Consider the following 6,386-nt stretch of genomic DNA (forward strand, 5'->3'; position numbering starts at 1 on the left):
CCTCAGGAGGGAGGGAAAGATAATGAAAAGTTTGATTATCTGAGTTGCACTCTGTTTTAGACAATAATTCATACAAGAAATTAAATTCTGCATACAGTTCTCTTAATTTGACTTTAATTAAACAATACTCCATAAATGGTGCTTTCAATGACCAAATGTTCCCACGTAGCAAAGCGGAGGGTCCCCAGCCATTAAGACGGATATAAAGTTGGTCCCGGGGGGCCGCACTAGAATCTGATTTGCAGGAATGACAGCTGATGACTTCAAAAAGTTAATTAACTTTTCAATTAGGACTGCATCTGACATTGCAGTTGTGTCTGCTGGAGCAACTAGACTGCTGTTTAGGGAGAAACCGACTTGTGTAATAGATTGATGCACTTTAGTGTCTTTGAGCACTTGAATAATGGTTTGTAATGTGAGCATGTGGCATCAAAGTGCTGGTGCGCTGTTTGTGAGGGGGTTTTTTCCACCACAGATGGATGCCGCCATGATGTTTTGAGGGTGACTCGGTTGGTGTGATTTAAGATGTAAGGCACCTACATGTTAGTGGCACACACATTTTTTTTTTTTTTTTTTGTGCCGCTTTTGGTCAAAGGTCAAAGCTGCAAATCTACAGTCACTGCTTCTAATTAGTAGGTCTTTTTATGCGCTGATTTTTTTGGATTCAGTCATTGTAAAGCGTCACATTTTTAATCGCATCCGTTAGAGTGCGCAGATTTTGTCGCCTCTTTGTAAGCGTTGTATCCAAAACTGGCTGTTGGTAATCATCTGGAATATAAATACATGAAATAAAATATTCGTGCTCATCTTCATCTGTTAAAGAAACAAGCGTTTGAGGAGCTTACTTTAAACGGCGTCCTCTTCCTCCGTGCACTTTATGGGAAAAGATCACATGTCGGGCGAAGTGAGTAAGTGCACACGTCTGCCCTCTCATTTCTCCAGGCCGAGGAGGAGATGACTCAGGAGCGCGAGTTCGACAAGTCAGAAACCGAAAAAAACCTTGAAGGAACTTGTTATCGTGATGAGGCCGATAGATGCCAAAATGACGAGAAGGGAAAACAAGAAAGAGATTTCTTCCATTGTGCTGCTGTGACAGAAGCTTCCAAAAATTAAATTAAAGGTGTAGGAAAAAAAAAAAAAAAGACGTTTCGGTCAAGAAAACAACGTCGGTCGGTGGATCACGTCATGAATTTCCTTTCATAAAAAAAAAGTCACTCAGTAACTTCGATTGCATCTTGAATGAGGCACATGTCAATTTATCTCAAGTAGATTTTTTTACACCGGTAATTTCACATCATCTCCAGAGGGATATTTTGGTGCTTTCCCCCCCTCCTGGTTTTAATAAATATATTAGCGCTGATGTAATAAATTTGCCCGGCGGTGCTGATTAGCAGAAAGTTTGTGAAGTACCTTTTGAGAAAGCGTCAGAACTCGGCAAAATAATCAGCGTGCTATTACAGGATGTCATTATCTCCCACACTACAAAGACACATAAACACACACAAACACACACCGTGCCCACTGATGAGTGTCGTATTAGATCAGATACCCTCACCATTTGTTTACAGGCTCTCTCTCTCTCCCTCTCTTGAATGTGATGTTTTCAATTAACGCCTGATTCTTCATTTTTCGGCTAATATTAAGGCTCTAATTGTCGTGGCCGGGTGACCGCGCGGCCGCGTGCGGTGACGCGGGGACCGCGCACTCGCGTGGCGCCGCTCATTAGCCCGGCGGCGGCGTACACCTGGGGTTCACTGCCGAGCGGCGGGTCAAAGGGCACGGGAGTTTGTACGGTAATTATTGACAAGCAGATGTTATAAAATCATTTATGATAATGCAATCATAATAAATGGCTTTATGTCGCCGGGCAGATGAGCGGAGGGGGAGAAAGTTGAAGGAGGGAAATTTCTACAAAGCTGCTGGAGTGATTGCACTAAAGGCGATGTAGATGATCGAATAATGTATGGAGTAAACGCATGTGACCACCTGCACGCCGGCACACACACACACACTCGCACATTCACGCACATGCACGTACACACACACTCACACATACTGAGACATTGTGAATGCTAGAGAATGGTGGCTAAAGCCGCTTTTATACTCTTGCTCCCGCGCTTTGTTTGCCGGCAAATTCTGCAAAATCAAAAGCTGCAAAATTACCTACCATTTAGCGCATTCACATTCAGATTTCTATTCATTTTGTATAGGAAACCGGTTGCGATGTTATGCCGCACGGAGAGCATTTTTTTCTCATGTCTGTAGACCTGCGCTCCCACTTAAAGTGTGTTGAGCTGTTTTGCTGTGTCTAATTGGCAAGTATGTCTCGCTGCTTTTGATTGTAACACCACCATTCGATTATAAAAATAACCCCTATCCCCAACATAAGGAGCCTCCTCACAAATAAAATATTAGGAACCAAAAGGGGGGGGGAAGGAGGAGGGTGTGAGGGGCTAGGTGTCTTTACATATATTGTCATTCGCTATAAGACACCCTATCTGTCTCTCGAAATGTGTCAGGAATTACCGCCAATTCCAAAAACATGCATTAGCCCCCTCCTTAGGTGCAATAGTTCTTTTTACAGCGGGCAAATATCGCAGCGAAACACGGCTGTGCGAGGCAGCTAACCTGGCAGCTGGCGGAGAATAACCCTGCACAGGAAGAAAGCAACCATGTTATCATGCACACACATGTGGCCTGGGTAAAGATTAAGCCGTATTCATCCCTGGCTGCCGCTCTCTCTCCTGCCTCAGTCCATCACAAGATATGGCAGCCGTTCAGCCAGGAAGCCAGGAGAGGTGCCACGGATTTCACGGCGTTCCCAAATCAGGCCGTCTGGAGACGCGGGCGAGGTACTCTGCGGCGTCGCAACTCGCCTCGGCTTTCCCGCGGATCATAAGCCCCGCTTCGATGCTGGGGGTTTGGAATTTTTTTGTCGGATGGGAGCGTCAGTGCTCACGGAGACCCCCCCACCACCAACACCAACACCACCAACACCACCCCCACGGCCCCCCTCCTCCTCCTCCTCCTCCCCGCTTCCACCCTGACACACACACACACATACCCTCAACACAATCCCCTGTTGTGTGCATGGAATTGGGAATCATCTGCTGATTCATGCTTTCTGTGGACTATTGTTCGGCAGCGTGTTAATATTTGCTGGGGAGTTTTTTTTTTTCTTTTTTTTTTTCTTTCTCTTTCCGGGAGTGGATTTACTTGACTGAAAGAAAGAGTGGGGGAAAAAAGAAAATGATCATTTAGCATGGAGAAGTGAGGGATCATTGCATGTCCCCGCTGACATGTACATTATCGCTGAATGGGGCCGGGGGCTCAGAGTGCACGCTTTGGCCTTGACTTGGGAGAGCAGCTTACACCCCTAGAGCTACTTAGGGGCCTCTCACTGCTAAGCCTCTAATAATTCCTGCAGTTCCCTTAAAAAAGGGTGGAAACACAAAGGCCAAACAAAGTGATGAATGGCTGCTGTATGGTAATGCATCAGGCCAAGTTAACAATGAACCCCCGGCGTTCACAAAGACCCGTGCACGTGCGGCCGCGGAGGCTGAGAGCGCGGTCAAAATCATCTCTATTTTATTGATAAAAAAAAAAAATAACAGTTGTATTGCACTTTTCCTCAACAGCTGCAAAATAAAAGCAGCCAGGCTGAAGCAAACCTCAGCAACACCTTCGGTTAATTAAATTCTACCTGACAAAACTCTTTGGATTATTCAGATAAATGTAATTTAGCAAGTTTGCGGTCTTAAAATCCCAGTCGTTCATCATATACACTGCCGTCTAAACTGTCAGCCGCAGCTCTAATGTATACAGTCAAGGGGCCAAATTCATGGAACAAAGATGTTTACATTTTTTAATTTCATGAATGAGATGTCGCTTTATGACACGTTTCATCTTCTTCTTCTTTTATCAAGGAGAGAGAAAATTCCTCAACATATGCCGCACACTCGCCTTAGCCCCATCATTAACCCCACACTATATATACACCAGCATCCGCATCACAGACTGACAGCGCGGGGCTGCGAGACGCGGAAACTTTGATCGCTTACACCTGTGCGTTCCACGGTGAAAAATATAGCCCGTCCTCTGACATCCAGGACAACTCTAAGGAGCTTAAACGAGACTTTGGCTGACACTTTTCAGAATAAAACACAGCAGGCGAGTGAAGGGGGGGGGGGGATGGAGAGGAAAGAAAAAAAAAAAAAAAAAAAAAAAAAGCATGAATTGCTGCAAATTTACCGGAGAAGTTCAGAGACAAATTGATCGTCTGTTGGGTCGAAACTTTTTTTTTTTTTTTTTTTTTTTTTTTTTTTTGTTTAATGGCACCGCAGCCGGTCCGCGTCGCCTTGAGAAAGCCGAGACGCGCCGCCAGAGGAGCCAGGCAATCACAATGGTGTATCCAGGCATAAACGATGAGCTAACCTGTGTGAATATTCAAGGTGATGCCGAGCCATTTGTGTTGTGCTTCCTACATCCTCGCTTCAACACACACACACACACACACACACACACAGACACACAGATGAGGGGGGCAGTCGCGCTGCGGCGGTGACTCCAAAGTGGTTTCCCTGTGTCAGTAATTTTTTATTTCCGCAGAAGCCACTGGTGCAGTGTATTAGCCATAATTTATGTTTATCATCCCTTGTACCCCGATTGACTCCAACAAACCGTTTAACGCCTTAAGCTGCTTCATATGGCCTCTTTAATAGCTATTCTGCATGGAGGAGCACTTTAAAGACTTTGGACAAACACTAATGAATTATGTCACCATACGTGCAATTCAGAAGTGCATGGGAACCGGCGGTAATTATCGGGAGGCCGGAGATTTGAATTATCAGGAGGGTGTGTTTGTGTGTGTGTGTGTGTGTGTGTGTATGAGGAGGGGGGGGCTCCTTCAAAGTGTAACTAACAAGATTCAGATGGAGGATGATGGCGGGACATGTCAGTCATGAGCCGCGGGATGATGCAACGGAAAACACACCGCTAAGTCTTGTTGGCATGGAAGTTTCAGCGAAGAGTTTGCAAAATTAAATACTCAAAAAAAAAAAAATCTACTCCAACAAAATGACAGAAAGCACACAATCAGAACCCAGTGCTGACCTTTTGAGCGATAGGGGCAACTTTAAGTCACTAGTCGACAAAATACCGCCTTATAAACTGCATCCTCTCTGGTTTTATTTACCTTTCATTTTGCATATTATGTGCTTAAAAAAAAAAAAAAAAAAAAAAAAAAAAAACACCTTTGATTCTTGCCTGAAATTTAAACTTCATCATCAGTGCATTCATGTGTTTTTCAAGGAGGTTCAGAGGCAGGGAAAGTGACGGTGATCGTGTGGAGGTGATGGAGCCAGACTGTGGATGATCATGAATTAATCAGATGTTTTGTTTGGTTCCCTCGTGCACGGAGAGGAGGCTCGTGGCTCGGGCTGAACTACAGTCGCGGCGCACTCGCGTTTGTCTGCTGCTACATGTGGTCGTTTAATAATGCATTGTCCCTTCCTCCGGTTTAAAGCTCAGTCACTTACACACACACACACACACACACACACATAAGCATCACCTACTGGATTCACCCTTAACCACGTAAGAAAGAGACACCACTCCACAATAAAGAGACTGAGTAATTAATGAGAAATAATATGTTCTTGCATGATATTTGCCTTTGCAGCTGAATTAAAATCACTCTGCAGCTATGGAGTTCACAGAACTATGCATGTTTTTTTTTGTTTGTTTGTTCGTTGTTGTTTTTTTGCCCAGTGCATTTAATGCTGCCATAATTTAATCACATATTTTTTTCCCCCCCTCATAATTACTGACATTTTATTAAGTTTCAGTCGATGAAGCAGGGTGACAGCAGTGAAGGCTCCTCTCACCACACAGTGTATATTTATGTCTCGAGATGTAAGCAGGACCATTATGAATGTCCTGAAATCAGAATATTTATTCCAGTAAAAATATCCTCATTCAAAATCATTAAAAAATGGCAACAAGCTGTGGGTTTTCACACAAAAAAATAGCTGAAATATGGCATGTGAGAAATGTGCAAGGTGGCCGTCTTACAGAAGGTGTAGAGGTGGGATAAATTTAATTAGAGCTTCAAATATTCATTTGGCAAATATATCAAGGTTGGAAACACAGGCCCAGAAATGGCAAGCCAGGCTGGCAGGCGCTCACAATAGCGGATGGCAAATGACAGTAATCCATGAAAAGAGACCAGACATTTATAGAATTTATAGAGAAGGACTCGCCATTCCAGATCTCTGATGTTTGTGGGATTTGTTCATTGGCATGTTAAATGTAGAAAAATATATATAATAACCCCAACCTGTTTTTCCACTACTTTGGTTGCTAAATTTCCAAATCAATTTAGGTTA

Source organism: Myripristis murdjan, chromosome 16 (assembly GCF_902150065.1).
Source record: "Myripristis murdjan chromosome 16, fMyrMur1.1, whole genome shotgun sequence".
In the NCBI taxonomy this organism is placed as follows: Eukaryota; Metazoa; Chordata; class Actinopteri; order Holocentriformes; family Holocentridae; genus Myripristis; species Myripristis murdjan.